Source organism: Leopardus geoffroyi, chromosome C2 (genome assembly GCF_018350155.1).
Source record: "Leopardus geoffroyi isolate Oge1 chromosome C2, O.geoffroyi_Oge1_pat1.0, whole genome shotgun sequence".
NCBI classification, from domain to species: domain Eukaryota; kingdom Metazoa; phylum Chordata; class Mammalia; order Carnivora; family Felidae; genus Leopardus; species Leopardus geoffroyi.
Window position 1 is genome coordinate 13,693,665 of NC_059333.1, and position 22,413 is coordinate 13,716,077.

At 46.0% G+C, this 22,413-nt stretch overlaps 1 protein-coding gene across 5 annotated transcripts in view; it reads left to right on the forward strand.

The window, feature by feature from the left end:
* Window positions 1-22,413, forward strand: part of TIAM1 (TIAM Rac1 associated GEF 1) — a 392,899-nt gene that overhangs the window by 172,684 nt on the left and 197,802 nt on the right. For 2 of the 5 annotated variants that reach the window (XM_045436875.1, XM_045436880.1), the window contains exon 1: window positions 13,893-14,036. The exons of 1 other annotated variant lie outside the window; for it this stretch is intronic. The gene's annotated coding sequence lies outside the window, so the exon portion shown is untranslated. Of the gene's footprint in view, window positions 1-13,891; window positions 14,037-19,620; window positions 19,689-22,413 lie in introns of those variants that run through there. 2 more of the 5 variants (XM_045436879.1, XM_045436877.1) reach the window with 2 other exon arrangements.

Genomic DNA, 22,413 nt, shown 5'->3' on the forward strand with positions numbered 1-22,413 from the left:
CAGTTCTCTTTGTTTTCCTGAATATTAGACTTTCTCACTGTAGTCTCTCTTTTACTTTCTCTTTCTTTATTTTTCATATTTTTGCCCTTCCCTACTTCATTCTGCCAACTGGTTGGAAAAGGAAATAGTGTTTTATTCACTCAGCATTTGGTCTTTTAGGTCCTGCATTGTGCTGGGCACTGTCCTAGGTTGTTGGGATACTTCAGTGAATAAAAGAGACAAAGATCCTTGTCTTTGTGCGTTACCATTAAATAATAAACAATTGTTTGTTAATCGCATTTAGTTATTAATATTTCTTTATTTTAATGAATTAATTTAATGCTATAACGTGCTAGAAGGTGGTAGGTGCTCTCGTAAAAAGGAAAAGTAGGGGCACCTGTGTGGCTCAATCCAACTCTTGACTTGGGCTCAGGTCATGGTCTCACGGTTCCTGGGATTGAGCCCTGCCTCGTGCTCCACACTGAGAGCGGGGAGCCTGCTTTGGGATTCTCTCTCTCCTTCTCTCTGCCCCTACCCTGCTTGCATGTGCACACTTACACGCCTGCGCCCTCTCTCAAAATTAATAAGTAAACTTAGAAAAAAGATAGCAAAATTATCATGGAAAAAAGGAAAAGTAGAGCTGCTTTGGGAAGAGGGGCCGTTTTGGGGGGAAGGTTCGAGCCAGTTAGGATACAGTCATGAGAAAGTACCATCTGAATGAGGACTTAAAGGTATTAACTAAATGAGTATCTGGAATTTTCCAGAAAGAGGGAGTGTGTCTGGAAAGTTTGGGGACCATCAGAGAGGCCAAGTGTGGCTGACATGACATGAGCAAGGGGAGAAGGAGCAGGAGGTGAGAGATGACAGGCTTCGTAGACCCTTCCAGGGAATTTGGCTTTTACCCCTTGATTGAGCAGAGGTTAGTGTGCTCTGATTTGCACATCAGAGAGACCCCTCTGGCTCTTGGGTGAGACTGGACTGTATAAACAGGGAGACTTGTTAAGGAGTTTTGCTCTAGCCTAGCAGAGAGAAGATGGTTGCTCAGAGTATAGTGGCACTGGTGGGCGTGTTGACAGGTGATTTGGATTTAGAGGAAAAAAGGCATCTCTTCCTACTGCTGGGATGCTCCAGGAGAGCAAAGAAATTTGATAATGTAGAGGAGAGAGAGGGAAATTGCTGGAACATTGTCCTTGAGCGCAGGAAGGGGTTGTGTAGGGTCTAGTCACAGGAGGAGGGATTGGTTTTAGATGGGATGTGGATTGTTACCTGTAGAGCATTTGGGTACAGACAGACGCTGGTTGGTGTATGTACACAGGCTTGGAAGTTGTGATAGTCCTATCCAGTTGCTTCAGTTTTCTCACAGGAGGAGGACAAGAGATCATCCGTTGAGAAAAAAAGGTGAGGAGAGATTATTGGGCACTTGGGACAAGAAGGGTAGATGTGAACTTCACAAAGGGGTGGATGGACTGGGAACTTTGGTATGAGATTGCCACTTTCATTTAGGGCGGACTTGCCATTAGTGGTCATGGGTTTAAAGGAGGACCAGTGGACTGTTTAGCTCTCTGAGTGCAGGTACCCACCGGGAATTAGTTGGTTGGATCTAACCAGGTTGGTATCTTTGTCAAATGGATGTGACCAAGTGGTAGAGGGGCCAGGGAATTAAGGAAGGGAACTCAGTGACAGACCCGGGAGGACTGTGAAGCAGCATGGCTTTGAGGGCCACCCCAAGGTGGTGGTCTGAGGGGGTTGGTCTGGAAAAATTGGAGGTGGTGAGCTGAGGGTGGGATGCATGATGTTGACTGTATGGAGAGATTACTGGTCTTTGGGTTAACAAAATGGCGTTTCAGAGATTTAGCACGCTGCGTCTTAAAATCCTTAGCTTACGTTGAAAAGTCCAAGCACTTGCATATTGTTGGAATAAATGTACACTTCCCTCCTTGTTCCCTGTTTCTCTTCCTGTTGTTTGGGGTTCAGAAGGAAGTGGTACAGGACTTTATTTCTGGAATTCAAGGAGCGATCTCAGGCCTGGGTGGTTCTGATCATGCTTCTGGTCTTCGTTATCATGACGAGAGTGTATTCAGTCGAAGTCAACAAATATTTGTTGAGGGTCTGCCATGTGCTAAACTTTCTTGTAGGCACTCAAGATAGAGTTGGGAGAAGGATGGATCAACATCCTTGCCCACGTATGTTTACAGGAACAAACAATGAATTAGGGAAGTGAGAAGGGAAATGAGCCAGGGGAGAGTGGTGGTGGTGGGGGGTGGGGGAAGGGTTGGGGAGTGGCTAGGAATATCTCACTGAGAAGGTGACAGTGAAGAAAGACCTCAAGTCCAAGGTCACGTGTATGCTCAGAGTAAAGGTGAGTCCCCATGGAAGCAAATAGCACAAGTTGGTACCAAGTCCTTATGAAAACAAAGCCGATGCTAATGCTAAAGACCAGGAGTCTTGTTTTTGGTTAATATTAAGAAATAGAATGATCCAATAGGATCTACGTATGTGTCAATATGTATCTATGAGACTGTGGAAATGGGCAGTTCATTAACAGTTATATTTGACTTTCTTGGGGATAGGGTAGGCTGTCTGGTGAGTGTTCCTTCAGGAGGTTGCTGACCTCAGACCCAGCCAACCTGACTAATTTTTGCCCAATGGGAAGTTCTGTGGGCAAAAGTTTACAGTTGTTCTTTAAGGGGCTGAGTTCCATCTGTGGCCAGAAAAAAGAACAAAGGCACTCAGGGTCCAGGGCTTTGGCAGGAGCCAGAAGTCTGAATCATACGCCCAAGTGTAAGAAAAGTGTGTGACTTTGTTGGAGCTAGAAAAGTGAAAGTTGGAGATGGCTTGTCTTGGTCATGGCCGGCCCTCAGGCCAGCCCTCAGCAAGGATTCTGTCATTGCCACCCAATGCGGAGGAAATCCTGTTTCTCAGAAACCAGATGGCTGGGAGGGGAAGGCTGAGCCTTGGTGTTTCAGGTGATCTGGTGAAGTCTGTCCACCTGCTTGTGTGAGCCTACCCCACACCAAATGGCCGGCGTGTGTCACTCTCGGTGCCTGCATCGGGGACACTGTGTCATCCTGTGAGTCACCTGCCATGTTTTACTGGGAAGTCTGGGAGAGCGGGAGCAAAAATTCTGTTCCTTATGGTTTTTTTTGTTTTTTTTTTTTTTTTTTTTTTTTTTTATCGTGAACCACCACTGTGAACGGTGGAGTATAAAATAACCACCTAATGGTCAATTATCTCACTCCAGACCTTGAACTTGCCTTTTGCAGGGGAACTTGGTTCTGCAAGAGGGTCCAGTGAATCCATTTATGAGATTCCTACACATACCTTGTGCATATTCTTTGTTGCCCAGTTTCACTTGCTTCTCTTAGATACCTTGTTCGTCACGGAGTGACGGTTACCTGCCAGGAGCTTCGTGGCAAGCCCCGAAGTATGTCGCTGGCCTGCTACGTTTGGCCTTGAGAGGGGCGTGAGGTGCCCCGTGAGCAAGCTCAGGCTTCAAGAGTCAGATTCGGCTCTCTGACGTTGCAAGCCCAGCATGTGTGACTGCTAAAGATGATGGCGATAATAAAAACACACGCAAGGTGACAAGAAATAGGCCAGATGTAGCAGTCAAATGAGGGACAGCTACTGTCCCCGCCTCAGAGAGACCAGGTTGGAATTTCAGACCCGACTCCTGCGTGCCAGGCGGCTTTGTGCAGTTCACTTAACCTTTCTGTGCCTCAGTCTCTCTATCTGTGAAATAGGTCTAGTGTCTATGCTTTGTTGGCATGAGGACCGGGTACAAAAGTGGATGAGCAGCCTCCCCTCCTCCCACCAGCCCTGTGGTTTTCACGAAGTGCTCAGGAAACGTGATTCACTCTTGAGTAGCGTCACGAGCGAAATACTATTATAACCCACTTGAGAGATGAGAGGCTGAGGCTTTCCAAGGGTTAGGTGATGGGCTTATGACTACAAAAGGAATTCCTGGCCATTTCGGGTCCGTCAAATGTGCAAAATGTGGTTGCCCAGATGTGTGCCATTTCATGTATTCAATTGGTCACTTGAGTTTGATTTATTTCTCTCACTCTGATGGTGCCGGACTTCGGTCCACCCCTTGTAGGTTTCTTGATCTGCTTTGAAATTAGGATGGGAACAGGTTGGGGGAAGCCGATGTAGGGTCAGGGGTGTTGCCTACAGGTGTGACTGTGATGCCTGCCCTGCGTGCTGTGAAAGCTTTGCATACGAAGAGGTATTCCTTGTTTTACCTTTGTAATTGCAAAAGCCTTAATTTCGTCGTTATAATTGCAAAAGCCTGAATTTCGTCGTTATAATTGTAACAGCCTGAATTTCATAGGTTAGACAATCCTATTTAATCTCTTACAATCAGAGAAAACCTGCTCTTTTAGTTATGAGATTAAGATCATGGTAAAGTGACAGGGAGAACAGGTACATTTTAAAGCTGGTTAATGTGCTTAGATTAACGTTTTGATTCCTTTTGGTTTTTGAGCATCAATGTCTTGAAAAGCTACGTGGTCCTGAGCCAATAGATTGAAAATGATGTGGGGTTTCTTTTCTTTCTTTTTTTTTGGGGGGGGGGGTCTTTAAAAAAAAGTTACGGTAAAATCTACGTAACATAAAATTTGCCATTTTGACCATTGTTACACGTACTGTTCCGTGGCATTGATTACATTCAAAGTATTCTACCATGATCACCACTATCTATGTCCCAAACTCTTTCGTGGCTGAAACAGTAACGCTCCAACCATTATGCTGTGATTCCCATGCCCCCTGTCCCCCCCCCCCCCCCCCCCCCCCCCGGCATTTGGTAACCCGGAGTCTTCCTTTCGGAGAATTTGAATTGGCCGATTTGTAGATATTTCATATCAGCGGAATTATGCAAAGTGTTGTTTTGCTTTGAATCTTTTCAAGATTCATCCTTTTGGATCCTGTTCTGAACTTCATTCCTTTTGATGGCCGTGTATTCATCTGTCGTATGGATGGGCCCCCTTTTGTTCATCTGTTCATCTGCGGATGGACACCTGGGCTGTTTACACGTTTTGTCAACCGTGCAGAGGGCTACAGGTGCACGTTCTGGTGCAGGCGAAAGGATGCTGTTTTGCAGTGTCCGTTGTAGTATCTGTAGAGACAGGTTTTAATTTCTTGGGCAGAAATCGGAGGAGGCCTTGTCTTTGGCCAGGATGCCCACATGACCCCTTGGGCATGTACATACGAATCCGTCCTGCGTCTCCGCCAGCCTTACCTGCAGTCTCGCCAAGCCTAGCACTGTAATTTGTTTGGGAGGATGCTGGCTGCTGCTGAATCAGGCTGCCTTCAGCCGTCCCGGCTTGACTGCGTCCTTCCGTCCCAGGTCTCTGAGCCTCTTGTTGGCCATCTGGGGCTGAGCCAAGCATTGTCTCAGGCATCCAGTTATTATGGTTTGCTTATTACTTTTCGATGGGCTCAATTTCTATCATTCTTTATTTATATGTGCCTTTTGTACTGTGTTGGGGCCAAAATTATATATGCACAGACTGCATTTAATGTTTATTTGATGGATTTTTTTTTTTTTTTTTTTTTTTTTTTTTTTTTTTTAAGGAGGGAATAATGGAGTGGGCAGGACATACAGCAGATTTGTTTCAGTAGATCTGAGTTCTAGACTGGATCTGCCATTATTTTATTATGTGAGCCTGAGTGAGTCACTTAACCCTTCTGACCTCAAATGGGTGAATAATCAGAAGCCCTTCCTCACTCTTATGTATTTGGGTCTGCACCTCTGTGTTGCCCACCCCGTTCACTTGATATTCTAAGATATACGCTTGTTGTATTTTCTGATTGAAAATAATCTTTGCATGTTGGAGTTTTGTTTACGTTAGGGAAAATGCCACCAAGTACTCATAAGGTCCATAAAATCAAATGTCTGTGTTCTTAGAAAGGAAAGCAAGACAAGTGGATTCTCATTTGCATGTTTTCTCTGACATTAGAAGTCACCTAATTTTAGGGGCACCTTGTGGCTCAGTCGGTTGACTGAGCGTCCGACTTCAGCTCAGGTCATGATCTCACAGCTTGTGAATTCAAGCCCTGTGTCGGGCTCTGTGCTGACAGCTCAGAGCCTGGAGCCTGCTTTGGATTCCATGTCTCCCTCTCTCTCTGCCCCTCACCTGCTCGAGCTCTGTCTCTCTCTCTCTCTCTCAAAAATAAATACACACTAAAAATTAAATAGAAAATTTAAAAAGTTAAAAAAAAAAGTCACCTAATTTTCACTGATTATGGGCCCATCCTGAGCAGAGGACTGTGTAAGATGTCAGGTGCTAGAAACACATCCGTGGGCGTGGTCCTTTTCACGTCACCATCACACCCATGTGCTATGTGTGTCCGTACTATCTATCTCACCTTGTTCCCACCTACCCTTCCTCCAAAAGGTTTTGGCCCAGGATCTATGAAAGGATAATTACCAATGTTTTAATATAAAATAAAAATCAAAATCATCAACCATAAAAACGAGTACTTTTTTTTTTTTTAATGTTTTATCTTATTTTTGAGGGATAGTGACAGAGCATGAGTGGGAGGAGGGGCAGAGATGGAGATAAAGAATCCGAAGCAGGTTCCAGGTCTCATGCTGTCAGCACAGAGCCCGACGTGGGGCTCGAACCCACAAACCATGAGATCATGACCTGAGCCGAAGTCAGACACTCAACTGACTGAGCCACCCAAGAGCCCCCAAAACAAGTCCTCTTAATGTTGGTTATCTTTGGTGAGCTCCAAGGGCCTCTGTGTCTCGCTGTGGCAATCCTCATGAGGGGGCTTGCTGCTTCCCCACAACAGGGACTCGAGCAAGGGCTCACGGGGTCTCTCTGAGGCCCCGGGGTGTTGGAAGGGCCCCCACTCTCTCACCAGGTGCACAACCAGTATCTGAACTATACTTCTATCCGTGACCCAAATAGCAATACGAAAACCTCAAAAACATTTGAAACAGTAACATGGTTGCTTATTTCCTGACTGCAACTTGTATTTGTACGTTTAGTGCCTCTTAAGGAAAGCTCTGGGCATGTGCCCCACGCAAAGCCTGTTTATCCACACAACCCGATGGGTTGTCCTTAGGCGTCGATTTCAACTTCCCATTTTACCAAAAGGGAAGCCACATGGCTTGGCTCTGCTTGTTGGAGGAGGCCTGGACTTGAACAAGGCCCTCTCATTACACACCCTGGCTTCTCCCTTGACCAAACGAGGCCTCCTCAGTGGGACTGCTCCCTGAACGCCCCCTGGGAACGCTCCCTCGGGGCTACATTGAGGGTTGTAAGGCGATCTCCGCTGCACATTCTTTGGAGAGAAGGCAGGACTGAAATTAGAACTTGACGTCTTATCTTCTTACATGAGTTTATTCAGCACGATCTCACTGTTAGTGCCAATAATAATTATTATTGTTTATTGCTGCCGAGCAGAGAGGTGTCTGAAAGAGCCCACGCCAGGGAAAACCCAGATGCTCTCGCCCCCACGAACCACACGTACCTCTTGTGCAAGGCTCACAGGGCCTTTGGCACCAACAGCCTCGCTGTGTGTGTGGGCAGGACAGCATCTGGCCCCATATGGTTTATTGCTATTCAGTGCTAGAGGTTCATGGACTTTTCCTTTGCCTTCTTTGTTACCTTTATCCTTGGATTGCACTTCCTCCCTTTTCCCCTCTCCCCTCCAGTTACAAGCCTGGCTTCAGTCATAAGTGCGTGAGCCACCGGTGAGTCCTGAGACTCTTGACTTTGGCATGTGGGACAAATGTTGTTGGGCAAGGCGTTGTCATTTGGGGCCATGAAAGCAATGGGAGTTTTACAATCATGGAAACACACAACTGGAAGATAAAACTAGGAGGCCAGAGAATATTAATTGGGATGTTGCCATTTAATAGTTGGAGAAAATCAAAGCCTCTGGATTGTAAGGAACTTGCTACCCATTCAGTCCCTGAAGTGTATTCTGGATCCAGGTAGCATTTAAAGGCTGGTGAGATTTTCTTGGTGTGTTTCTGATTTTATATTTTTCAGGATTACTCTGCTTATTTGTTAGGCATTTGGTTTTCAGATGGAGAAAACCGTATTCAAAGTCACTAAGGTTGGTGTAAGATTTAAGTTGTAAAACATTTTTGTATCAAATAAAAAAAATTTTTTTTTTTAATTTCTTTTAACGTTTATTTATTTTTGAGACAGAGAGAGACAGAGCATGAAACTGGGGAGGGTCAGAGAGAGAGGGAGACACAGAATTCGAAACAGGCTCCAGGCTCTGAGCTGTCAGTGCAGAGCCCGACGTGGGGCTCGAACTCACGGACCACGAGATCATGATCTGAGCCAAAGTCGGCCGCTTAACCGACTGAGCCACCCAGGTGCCCCTCAAATCAAAAATTTTTAAAGTCTATTTAATTTGAGACAGAGAGAGAGAGCGAGAGAGAGAGAGCATGAGCAGGGCAGGGGCAGAGAGAGAGAGAGAGAGAGAGGGAGAGGGAGAGAGGGAATCCCAAGAAGACTCTGCACGTTCAGCGCACAGCCCGATGTGGGGTTTGAACTCACAAACTGTGAGATCATGACCTGAGCTGCAATCAAGAGTCAGATGCTTGATCGACTGAGCCACCCGGGTGCCCCTGTATCCAATCAAATGTAATGAGGGTCTGCAGTTGAAGACATTGTCTGAAAGGAAGGGCCTCGGTTTGTCTCTCAGGGAGAAGGAAGGCCTCATCCAGTGCTGAATCAAGGGTTTTCAAACATGTCCATGTTCCTGGTGATCCTCACACCGTCTGGCACAAGAGTGGGTCGGATGGATCCATAGTTAGACTTTTAATCGGTTTCAAATAGAAAAAAATTGATCTTGGCAATCCGTTGGTAGCTAGCCACAAAATGTATTCATGGAGAAGCTTCTCAGTTTCCAGAGCGATGCTGGATAATCCAGGGGATCTGGATTTGGGTCTGCAGTCATCGCGGGGAGTCATCTGCTTGGGTTCAGATCATCTGTGTTCGTCGGCACCCCTGGTGGGCTTCCCCTAATTTGAGGAGGAGAATGCTTTTTTTCTCCAGCTGGGCTGTGGGCTTGCTGTTGCTAGGCGACAGCAGGTTGATGTGGACAGTTGTGGACGTGTTCCTGGGAGCCCACCACAGCTGTCTGCGCTTGCCGGGGTAGGTGCCGGGGTAGGTGCCGGGGCAGGTGCAGGTGAGAACCATTGCCGGAGCTGGCATCGAATTCTTGGATCTTGTCGGCTCTGCTGATGGCAACGCTTTTTCTGTTAAGTTGCCCTGGTGTTTGATCACGTTGGTTCCGAAGATCCTTGAACAGAAATCCAGATGAGTCTTGCTTAAGGAGGGCATTTGTGGGGGCGCCTGGGTGGCTCAGTCGGTTAAGCGGCCGACTTCAGTTCAGGTGATGATCTCACGGTTCATGAGTTTGAGCCCCGCATCAGGCTCTGTGCTGACAGCTCAGAGCCTGGAGCCTGCTTCCGATTCTGTGTCTCTCTCTCTCTCTCTCTCTCTGCCCCTCGCCCACTCACGCTCTGTCTCTCAAAAAGTAAGTAAACATTCAAAAAACATTTTTTTTTATTTAATAAAAAAGGAAGGCATTTGTGTCATTGAGGATTTGAAAGGAATTTTAAAAGTCGGCTATGGGAGGTGAAATTTAGAAAACAGCACGATAAAGACTGAATTAAAATCTATGGGGAAAATAACTTAAATAAACTCCCCATCGTTTTTTGCTTCTGGGCGTAAATTGAGCTGACAAAGGGAAAGAGAGATGTTTGGCCCTTTGTGAATTTCTTCCCCCACCTACCACATGTTGTTGCCCAACATGTATTTATTTATTCGTTATATGACCTTCTTATATCTGTGTATCTGGCTCTTGTGTAAATATCCATGAACAGTACAAATGCCTCATAAGGGTGTCATGACTTACAGTTTTTCAAAATAGTTTTACATAAATCTTCTTATTTGTGGTAATGGTTGATTATTTTTGTGCCTTCTATCACTTAACACTGTCCCCAGGTTTATCTTGATCTTGGGAAATTGTTAAAAACAAAAGTTGACTGTGCTCCCTCTACTGGTTGCATTTCTTTGGAACAGAAACACCGTACATTCATGATTAGGTTCATTGCTTTTGGTGGGACTCTTAACCGTGCTCACATTCTCATTTCCTTCTCCTTTCCTTGGTTTTCAGAAAGAAGACCAGGGCGCCTGGGCGGCTCGGTCGGTTGAGTGTTCGACTTCTGCTCAGGCCACCATCTTGCGGTTTGTACGTTCCAGTCCCGTGTTGGGCTCTGTGCTGACAGCTCGGAGCCTGGAGCCTGCTTCGGATTCTGGGTCTCCCTCTCCCTTAGCCCCTCCCCCACTTGCACTCGGTCTCTCTGAGTCTCTCTGTGTCTCTCAAAAATAAATAAACGTTGAAAAAAAAAAAGCAGCAGCAAGACCAGTGGCTTTTAGAACCTCAGGTTAAGAAGCTGATAATATAATGAGGGATAGGGTGTCTTTACCGCCCATTTGTACAGGGGTGTGTGGAGAGGGCCACTGCTTGGCACCCTTCCTTCCTTTAATGCGAAGAGCAGCCCTGCCGGGGGCTGGCAGCCGCTGCCCGAGCACCTCTTGGGGTTCTGATGTTGGTGGGCTTTCACCTGTGTCGGGTCTTGTGCAACCTCTCAGCCCCTGAATGAAATCAGCAGGATTTTTTAATTTTTTATTTTTTTAATGTTTATTTATTTTTGAGAGACAGATCATGAGCGGGAGAGGGGCAGAGAGAGAGAGAGGGAGACACAGAATCTGAAGCAGACTCCAGGTTCTGAGCCGTCAGCAGAGAGCCCAATGTGGGGCTCAAACTCATGAACCATATCATAACCTGAGCCGAAGGTGGACGATTAACCCGACTGAGCCACCCAGGCGCCCCTCCAATTTTTTTTTTTTTAATGTTCATTTTTGAGAGAGAGAGAGACTACAAGCCGGGGAGGGAGAGAGAGGGAGAGAGAGAGGGGGACAGAGGATCCAAAGCAGGTTCCGTGCTGACAGCAGCAAGCCCGATGTGGGGCTCGAACTCACAAACCCCGAGATCATGACCTGAGCTGAAGTCGGAGGCTCAGCCCACCGAGACACCCAGGCGCCCTGAAACCAGCAGGTTTTATATGTGCTCAACAGGTAGTTCAGACTCTTGAACCCAGGGTGCCCTGAAGATTCCTCCAGAAGTGACTATAGGAGAGTGTTTACTTTTAGGCCTGAGAGATGGGCAATGAGGTGAAGACTGATTTAGTTCTATGCAACATGCACTTATCACACATATACCATGTGTTAGGCTGCAAGGGGATTCCAGAGGAGCCAACCCACTGTTCTGTGTCCCCTTTTGAGAAACACTGAGCAACAAGAGCAAGGCTCTTCTCCTCTCCAAGCAGAAATTAAGTAATATCAGAAAGAGGGGCACCTGGGTGGCTCAATCGGTTAAGCGTCTGACTCTTGGTTTTGGCTCAGGTCACGATCTCATGGTTTGTGAGTTTGGCCCCGTTGGGCTTTGTGCTGAGTGTGGAGCCTGCTTGGGATTCTCTCTCTGTCTCTCTCTGTCTCTCTCTCTCCCCCTTTTCCCCACTTGTGCTTTCTCTCTCAAAATAAATAAGTAAACTTAAAAAATAATACAAGAAAGAAGGAAAAAAAAGCGTATATAGCATTTTAGAGTTAAAGGAAACACTTCTTAGGTAATGATGAGACCAGAAAACCTGTAGAAAAGATATCTTCACTTTGTAGGTCCTTCACCCTAACTGGTAGACAGTGGTGGTGCTTGTATTCTTTTTCCTGTAAGCGGATTTGTAACTTTCTTTTCGATAAGCTGTAATGAGATTAAACATCCTTCCTGTTCTCAATGGAGCGTCTCCAGCTAAAGATTGTCAGTGGAGAAATGGCTGGTGACTGTGATAAGCCTGCTTTGTCTGTGTATCTTTCATATCTCTTTCAGCAAGGTATCATGCCTCCTCCCCCAGATGTGCTCTCTGTGATTCTAAAGCTGATACCCAAGCCTGACGTCATCTTCCTCCCCACCCCCATGATTATTTCCATCCACATTTGACACAGGTCCTCAACTTAGTGAGTGCCTGGGCCTCCAGCTGTCTTCCGTATCCCTGAATGCTTTACTGCTTCTGACTCCCATGCCCACCGTCTTCTGGTCCCACTGCTTCTGACTCCCATGCCCACCGTCTTCTGGTCCCACGCAGATGGTCCAGCCCTCAAATGCTACCCAGTGGAAAAGGAGAAGAAATGCTATTCTATATTCTTATAAGTCCCTGGAGAGTCTCATCATGTTGATGATCATATACGGAATGAATAAATTCAGTGACTGTTGATGGTGAAATCTGTCTCCCAGGGCTTCTCAGTAGCCAACAGTATTGGCATTTGGGGCTGGATAATTCTTTGTCGTGGGAGGCTTTCCTGTACAGCATCCTTGTCTTCTGCCTGCTAGATGCCAGTAGCTCCCCCAAGGTGTCGCAACAAAAAATTGTCCCCACTGTTGTTGAGTGTTCCCACGGGGGCAAAGTCCACTGATTTTCCCAGCAAGGGACCAGTGCTGATTCCAAGCACCCCCTCTGTTCATTTTGTTCTTTCACGATTCTTCATGGGCATTCTTTTGTTTATTTACTTCATTCATGGAACAAATAGTTATTAACTTTTCTACTTATGCCAGCTTCTTATGCCATCTATATAGGGGAATATAAGGATGAACTAGGTATCTCCTTCTTCATGTTCATATATATATGAGTCAATTTTGATGTATCATGGTTTACATTCTTTTCATTTTTATCATTATTATCTCGAAAGTTCCCTTCTCTGAATGTCATGCCCAACCTATAGCCCTGGCCGGCATTTGAATAATTAGGACTTCTTTAATGAATGTTTTTTTTATTTCTGTAGCCTGGGTCTTTGAGGGATGCCCCTTGCAGCCTGGGTCAGTATTCTTGGCTTTGACACAGCTATTAACCTTGTAAAATGATAATGCTCTATTAATCTATCAATTTCATCCATGAATGCTTCACCTGTTACAGATATGGCCTCCACTTGTCATTCTAGATCTCCTATTTTCTTGTATTGTGATTCCTTTCATTCTCTTTAACCAGCCACCTGAGGCTTCATTTAATGTGTGCAGTCATTTTTAGTTTTATTCCATGAAACTTCTGTTTCAGAACCGAGGTCAGGCCTAGCAAAGCGATGATCATCGGACTGCTTTTGGGTGGACTTTTAAGTTAGCGCGTATCATTTAGAGTGCTCAGGAACTGTGGTATAAATATTGCTGGTGGGAAACCAAATTTATGGCATTTTTCTAGGGGGAGGGAAAGTGGGATGTCTTTCAGGGAGAAGTTTACAGATGGCTCTAACTATGTTGGTAATTTTAATTTTTTGTGCTACGTGATAGGTACTTGGGGGCTCATTATTTTATTTTCAGATATATTTTCGTATGCCTGAAATATTTTGTAGTAAGTTTTCAGGGAAACAGGGGCAGTTGTAAGTGTTTTGTTTTGCCTTTCTGTCCCCACTCTTTTTCAATAGATGTTTAGGAATTAGGCCTCCACTGACTAACCTATCCACATTCCTGCCTGTGCTGGGGTGGGGAGCACGGTGCAATTATTTAAGATTTCTAGCCTTTCAAATCCAGAAAGAGGCACTGCCTTCTTGCCATGTGCGAAATAAATGTGACAGGAACTTATGCTGTCTGCAGGGTGCCCAGGTTCATCTGTGAAGTGGTTAAGATCTGTTAGGAATAAATCTCTTCCCCTAAGGTTGTGAGGAGCCCAGAGCCGCGACCCTGAGTGACAGCCCGTCTGGGCTCTTGGTCTGGGGAACATGGAGGGGAGAATTAAATTGGGGAAGGAGGTGGAGAGGAGGGAGGTGGAGAGGAGGGAGGGGACGGTGGGTGGGGAGGAGCGACAAACCCTCTCCAACACACCCAAATGACCAGATTCATCACAGCACGAAACTTCACAAGTTACGCCCACTCCCTCTGCCAGAAGCCGGGGAAGGCTGCTGCTTCCTCATTTCTGTTACTGGAAGTTTGGAGACGTGAAGCAAGACGGGGAAGCATGCGCGCCGTGCCGAGCAGTGGTGAGCGTTAATTTCAAGCCCATTCTTTCCACCGGCGAATTTCTTTGTGTCGGGTGGCAAGGGGCAAGCAGCCGAGGCGGCTGTGGACAAGCAGAGGCCGATGGGGTCCTGAGCTCGGCGGCGGCGTTGAGGGGACCTGTGCGCCCGGAGCCCCGAGCCCCGCGGAATCGGCGAGCAGCGTCTCCACGCTGCACCGGGATCCCTGGGGGGGGGGGGGGGGGGGCACTGCCTGTGTGGGTCCCGGCTCCAGGGTAAAGAGAGGATGGGGGCTTTGTGAGCCCTTCACCTTTACCCCTTTGCCTTCGGTATCCAGGGATCATATCGGGAAGGGCGGGAGGGAGGGAGGCCGGGGGATCAGGTTACCCACCAGAGGTGCGTTCCGTCCCCACTGTCCCCGCTGTCTGGCTGCCCGTTCTGTAATGCCAGGTCAGTGCCGTTGACAATGAATCCATTGGGATTCAGTATTTCTGAAGGAATGTTCTGAAGCTGGGGTGCCCGACAGGCCCCCCGGGTCAGTATGGGAATTCTTTAGGGAGGCATCCGAAGTCTTGGGTTTCTCATTAATTTTGTGTCTGATTTAGTTCAGCTCAAGACTTCCTAGCCGTTGAGGTGTCATTTGTGTATCCAGAAAATTTTTTTGAAAAGTATGAGTTTTTCTATGGCAGCTGCTTTATCTCCAGGTTGATTGCCTAAGTCAGATTTGGGCGGGGTGGGGAGAGGAAGTTTGGGTGGAGGCTGGCACCCTGGTTGGGATCATTGCAAGCGACACTTAATATATGTTGCAGCAAATGATAAAGTTGGCCAAAGGTAAAGTTTCTTGTAAACATTCTTTAGATTTTATTTTGGAGCCCCTTTTAGAGCTTTGTGGTTTTGCTTCCGCATGAGGGTCCGATGGAAGCTTTTGGGCTAACTTACCCAATTCACCTGTTTCATATCTGATCAACAGGTTGGTGCAGGGCAGTGGGAGCTGTGTGTGTGTGTGTGTGTGTGTGTGTGTGTGTGTGTGTGTGTAGTTTAAGCTAATCCTTCCTATGAATTCTTAGAGAATCATCTTATTTTTAGGGCACCTTCACAGAAGGGAAGAAATGTGTGGCTGTCATTATGCTCATAGAAAACCAAATTTCATTTTACAAGTGTTTCTCCCAGATCTGGGGTGGGTGCAATTAGGAGGATATCAATAGTTGATTTTATCATCTTCCTGATCCGACAGTGGGGCAGCCTGGCTTTCTCTTGGCACCTTCCATTTGAACTTTGGGGTCAGGGGCCGGGTTGCTGTGGCCACAGTTTTACTTAGTTTACTTCCACCTTCAGCTTCCCTGAAGTTAATGATACAGAATTAAAATGAAATTAAAAAAAAAAAATTTTTTTTTTAACATTTATTCATTTTTGAAAGGCAGAGAGAGACAGAGTGCGAATGGGGAGTGGGCAGAGAGAGAGGGAGACACAGAAACGGAAGCAGGCTCCAGGCCCCTAGCTACCAGCACAGAGCCCGACGCGGGGCTTGAACTCATGGACCGCGAGACCATGACCTGAATGGAAGTCACCACTTAACCGACTGAGCCACCCAGGTGCCCCTGAAATGAAATGACTTTTAAAGCAAAGTAGACACGTCCCGGGAAAGGCCAACAGGTTGCGTGGTCCAGGCTGTCACAACCGCTAGAGTCCTGTGTTCCTTGAGGGCTCAAGAAAAAGCATGGCATGGAGATGGGAACTTGATGCTCTCGTGAAGTTGTGTGGCCTGCTTCCTCCACCCCTAAGAAGTCTGTAGCAACTCACTCAACAGGAAAGACAACCAAATTGGATCTCGTGATAGTGCTGATGAAACTAACTAATAGACCCTTGTTCACATGGAGTTTAATGGAACAATAATCCTCGGCCAGAGAAAGGGAGTATATTATTCATAAAGGTATTTAGAGATCACATGGGACTGTTTCATGTAGACATTTGAAATTGGATTACTTCTCCTATATGAATTGGTAGGTGTAGGTAGGTGTGAGAGAATGTTACAATTTCTGTATCATTATTTTTTTCCTCAAGGTCCTCTTACCTCTCCCATAAAGAAGAGGTTTGGCTCTGATTGTGTGTGTGTGTGTGTGTGTGTGTGTGTGTGTTTGAAGTAGCAGGTTCAATTTGTTTAATAGAAATAGGGCCATTAAGATTATCTTGTTTTAGTAACTAGATAGTCTTTTATAGGAATTTTTCTCTTTCACGTAAATATTAACATTTATTGGTAGAAAGTTGTACATAATATCCTTTTATAATATTTTAAAAGACTCTATGGCATCTGTAGAAATGTTTTCCTTTGTCATTCCTGGCATTGGTTATTTGTGATTTTCTTCTTCTTGGTCAGTCTTGCTAATGTATTATCAATTTTACTGGCATTTGAAAGAACCAACTTTGGGTTTTGTTTGTATTTGAAATGAAACTACCTCCTTTCTTAAGTTTACATGCATTTAAAAAATTCTGTGCTGTGGAACACTGTCAAAAAAGATGTTAAGAGCCTTTAAAACTAAGTAACTGAGTCTCCTGGCTGTAAGGAGGCAGACATTCTGTATTCATTTTTATGTGTCTCTGAAATAATGTTTCTCGGTTTTATTAAACCATACCTGGTGTTCTTGAGAATCCTACCCAGTGCATCAAATTGTTCTAAGATGGTTTTGTACATTCACTGGGGCACACCCTGTGAAATTGTTTTGGAAACTTCTAGCTAGAATTTACATAAGACTTGCTGGTAATTTAATGTGAATTGTAGGTACCCTTCAACCTACTTGACAATACAGATTTATTTTGTACTAGGGCAGAGGAAATTTGCTGTAATGACCAAGAAAGTTTCATTTTGGTTCATACTTAATACATGAGTCTTGGCATTTTAATGTTTTTCTCGGAAAATCTTTCTGAGTTTGTGACCGTGTAAGAACGAGAACATTAGAGCCAGAAAGACCTGGATCTGAAGTCTTTTTTCTTTTAAGTTTATTTATTTGAGTAATCTCTACATCCAGTGTGGGGCTCAAACTCACGACCCTGAGATCGAGAGCCACGTGCTCTACCCACCGAGCCAGTCAGGTGCCCGTGGATCCGAATTCTTGTTCTGCCACTTGTAGCTAGCTCTGTGACTTCCAGAAAGTTGCCTAACCCCTCTGAGCTTACATTTCCCTTCCTGGGATATGGAAATAATGAAAATTGCTCAGGGGGCTGTTGTGAGATTTCTGAGTACTCCTGTAAGGTACCGGGTTTGTGATTTGGAACAAAGTGGGCACTTAATGGGGTGCAGTGCATTGCGTGATTTCGCCTCCTGCCCTTTCTGGTTGTACTTGCAACCTCACAGCTTCCCTGGGTGCCTGCCTTCCAGAAGTGTGAAAGGTTATTGCAACAGAATGAAACAAAGCCACTTCTCCCATCTGTTCTCTCCATATTTGGGGCAGATGGGCTACCAAGGTCCCTTTCCATATTTTCAGTATTTTCGTCTTATTATCCTAGTTGATTGGTGGTATACTGGCTGTATATTTTTCCATCCGATTTTTTAAATTAAATGTTTTAAAAATCTAACTTTATTTTATTATTTCTTTAATGTTTATTTATTTTTGAGAGAGAGAGAGAGAGAGACGGTGTGAGTTGGGGAGATGCAGAGAAAGAGGGAGACACAGAATCTGAAGCAGGCTCCAGGCTCTGAGCTGTCAGCACAGAGCCCAACGTGGAGCTTGAACTCAGGAACCATGAGATCATAACCTGAGCCGAAATCGGACATTTAACCGATGGAGCCACCCAGGCGACCCTTCAATTTTTTTTTTTAATGTTTATTTATTTTTGAGAGAGAGAGAGAGAGAGAGAGAGCGAGCAAGCCGGGGAGGGACAGAGAGAGAGGCGGACAGAGGATCCAAAGCAGGCTCCGTGCTGTCAGCAGCAAGTCCAATGTGGGGCTCAAACTCACAAACCCTGAGATCATGACCTGAGCTGAACTCAAGACGCTCAACCGACAGAGCCACCTCGGCACCCCTTCCACCCCAATTTTTACCTTACCTTCCTGGGATTATTATTTTTGTCTTCAGTTTATCTCACTTCCTTGAGAGTCTCACTGCTCTGTTATTTCCTCCCTCCCTCCCTGCCTCCCAGCCTCCTTTCCCTTCCGTAGAAATGAAATGAGTACTCAGCTCAAACTTGGCAGAGACGGGGCTGTAAGTTAGTGGGGTTGCTTCTCCGAAGGGAAATTGATTAAATGTAGTTATTCCAGAACTCCAGTTACTCTAGAAGAGATGCTCGATGTCACTAATCATCAGGGAAATGCAAAGCAAAACCACTACGAGATACCAGCTCTCTACCAGAAAGACAAGAAATAACAAGGTTCGGCTGTGGAGAAAAGGGAGCCCTCATGCACCATTGGTGGGAATGTAAACCAGGAGGCAGATGGGGCTGAGGATAACCATATCAGGGTTTTTATTGCTATAGCATTTTCTGAGAGTGTTTTTCCAGAGCTTAAAATTCCTTGGTACTTTGGGGGTGTGGGGGGCGGGGGAAGTGTGGATTGTTTAATGCTATGGCTGACCTCATAACCAAGAAAGGAAGTGAGAGGCATAGGGTGAGGAAGTTGGCTGGGTAATATTCCTCCACAAAGGAATATGGCATTCTTGAAGTGATCCAACCCTGCAGCTGTTTGCTCTTCTTGGGGTTTGTCAATTGAAGAAGGTCCCGGGGACTATATGGCATAATCAGTTAGTGTTTCTTCAGGTGTCTAATAATGCAAGGGGCTGGACTGGGGAAGGGAAGGGGTCGTCAGCTGGGAAAAGGCTTACCAGTGCCATGCCAACATCATTCAGTGCTCTGTGCGAGGAGTGAGTCTTGGCTTACATTTTTTGTGGTGAATCGGCCTCAACAACAGATTGACTAGCTGCCTTTGATCTGGCCCATCAGCTGTGACCCAGTGTGCTGAGTAACTGTGCTGTTATTTGTATTGGTTGGTGTTTTTATGAGAGTAGGGGACAAGGAGGCGTATAGTCTTCATGAGTGTTTTGCAACACGACGCCTCTGGTTTATTTTGATGCTGTTGCTTGAAAACAAGTGTCAGCATGGTATTCCCTGGTAAAACTTTTGGGGGAGAGATCATCACTTTTGGAAAGTTTGGTTAGGAGTGGGTTTGTGAGATCTTGTACTGAAGCATGGAGCCTCATGCAATACCTTGGAAATGTATGCTCCAGTGTTTGAGATCTCTGAAAATTTACTTCTGTAAATCCAGAGATTTTGGTGGGCAAGGATAACTATGGCCAAAGTGCTTTCTCCAAAGCCATGGTTGAATAAGGGCCTGGTAAATACTTCTTTGATTATTAAAATACTAATACTAAATACTAATTTACTGAGCATCTACAACATACCCGGTACTTTTCCTGTGTTCTCTTGTTACTGTCTCTGAGGGTGATACTGCATTCTCTAGAAGTACATAAAAAATGAGCATAAAACCCATTATTTTCCTGTGTCTGCTCTTGTAGGTAGAACTGGTGTGAACTGAGGCCCACATATCTAGACCTGAAAGCCAGGAGGAGAGGAGGGTTGGTACCATATGGTGTGATATTCTGAATCCTAGTCTCTTATCTAGGACGTGATCGGTCTCTTTGGATGGCACATATGGGGATCTTGAGAGAAGCCTCTTCTCCTTGGGATGGGGTAAGTGAGGCATTTGCAGAAGGTTGGGAAATGAACATTCAAGTTTTTATTTATTTTTTAAAGTTTATTAATTTGTTTTGAGAGGGAGAGAGAGAGAGCGAGAGCGCAAGCAGGGGAGGGGCAGAGACAGAGAAGGAGAAAGAGAATCCCAAGCAGGCTCTGTGCCGTCAGAGCAGAGCCTGATGTAGGGCTCAATCTCATGAACCGTGGGATCATGACCTGAGCCGAAATGAAGAGTCAGATACTCAACTGACTTAGCTACACAAGCGCCCGAGGATTCAAGCTTTTAAAGTCCTTATTGTTTTAGGACCCTGTCCAAAGCCTCCTGTCCTGGGACAATAGGAGGTTCGTTATTTGTGACTGCCGTTTTGTGGAAAGAGGTGTTGCTGATTCTCCTCATTCACAGTTTGAGGCTTTGAAATTGATTTCCTGGGAACCATTGGATGTGTAGGGTCCCATTGTTGGATCATTCCACGGACAAGCCAATGTTTTGGGCTTGATGAAGAGGGCACAGTGGTACAACCCATGTCAGGGACCCCACGGGCTGGGTCTGCCCCTTGTGAGTGGCCACCGATTAGCATTGATTCTTTATGCTTTGAGTCATGAGGAAGAAGATTCCCCCTGATTCTCAGATTATATTGTTTCAAAGACCTCACAGAGTAGCCTTCCGACCTTTGTCTTCCTGGCATCAGTTTTGCCTGCCCTTGTGATACCAGGAAAGGAGCAGAAGAAGGAATTATTTTGGAGTGCAACAGGGGAAACTTGGTATCAGCATGGGCTTTTTCTGGGGCCGTGGCCATGAGATCATGTTACTTTTGATAGAGCTTCCCACTGAAAGGGTCAAGCCGTAAATCTACAACCTTACAGGCACTCTGAGCAGAGAAATAATGCCGCAGACACCTTCCTCCCTCACTTTCCCTTCTGCCAAGTGGGGACAGGGCCATGTCAGTCCTCCTGTACTTCCTGGGGGTGGGGGGAGGGAATGAATTAGACCACAAGGGGCTTTATGACTACACAGAGTTGCAGGTATTCTTTTTGTGTTTGCCTTCCTCCCCATGAACAAACCCACCCAAGCCTGGATGTTGGGTAACAACGCCGCACTATTCACCCTTTATCACGTTTTGATCGTATGCTGGCCGATTCAGAGTTTGAACAATAATATGGGACTACCCGCTCAGGGGAGAGGAGGAATCGCAGATGCTTCCTGAGGCACGATCCCCACCGTGTTGTTGTTTTTCTTTTGATCTGACTGTAGTAAGAGCAGTTAGCCTGAAACCAACCCAGTTAGCCTGAGACCAACCCTTTTAACAGATTTTTAAATGTACAATACAGTGTAATTCACTATCGGCACAGTATTTCACGGTGGATCTCCAGAATGTTTTCATCTGGCATCACTGAAATAAAGTCTCCGATGATTAGCACCTTCCCACTTCCCCCCTCCCTCCGGCTCCAGGCAAGCACCATTCTGCTTCCGTGAGTTAGACGATTTCAGATGCCCCCATGTACGTGGAATCATGTGGCATTTGTCTTTCTGTGACCAGCTTATTTCACATGGCATCATGTTCTCCGGGTTCATCCACGTTGCTGCAATACTGCAAGACTTCCTTCTTCTTAAAGGCTGACTAATATTCCATCGCGCCCGTACCCACTGCATTTTTTTTGCCCCCCATTCATCCGTTGCTGGACATTTAGGTGGTTTTTACATTTCCGCTGTTGTGAATCGTGCTGCAGTGAACACGGGAGTGCTCGTATCTCTTTGAGATCTGCTTTCGTTTCTTCCCGATGAAAAATACCCATGAGTGGGTTCGTGGATCATATGGTAGTGCTATTTTTAAGTTTTTTGAGAAGCCTCCCTACTGTTTTCCACAGCGGCTGCACGCTTTTGCATTCTGATGCCCACAGTTTTTATAGTTTCCCAGCCGGCGCGGCAGGCCCTGCTTTTGTGGGTCTTGCTGTGACTTGTGCCTCCGGTCTTACCTGTTGCTCTTGAACCAGACCGGCGGCCTTTCCCACTCCGCTCTCCGCGTGTACAAGGCAGCCTGGGGACCTCCCTTGCAGCATGTACATCACACTGGATTATCATAATTGGGTTCTTTGGCTTTTTCAAGGGCTAAAAAAACTGATATAAGTGATAACAGTACAAGAATATTAGAACAACGGCGAGCCCCTTCGTGGCACCTGCCTTCCGTGCTTTGCCCCAGTGCCTCGGATTCACTTAGCTTTCGTGCATATTTGTTCGCTGCCGTGTGCTTTCACTCCCATGAGGCTCCTTCTTTGCTGGAGGGGCTGCCCTTGGGGGTGGATCCGCCTTTGACCAAGGAATTCCTCTACTTCCAGGGCGGTCCTTAGGCAGGACTAACCATGGGGGCGGGGCACGCGGATTTTAGGACAACTCTGAGGTTTCCTTTGTCCTGTTTCCAGAGAACCCTTCTGGCTTCCTTTTCCTGCTCCCTAACTTGTTTTCTGTACAAATGCTTCCTAATAAATAACTTAGACAGGAGTTCTAACTCTGGCTTCAGTAACTTGTTTAAAGCAACAGAGGTAGAAAGTGGGGAGCTAGCTAGCAATTGGAGCCCCAGTTACCTGACTCCAGGATCTGTGCTCTTAGCCAGAATGTTCCTGTGTGTTTCTGCAAGGCAGGACTGCGTGCCCTCCCTTTTCTGTACATTTGCCTCAGCGTGGATTAGAGGGGCTGCCGTGGGGTGTTCCGTAATGACGTGCTTAA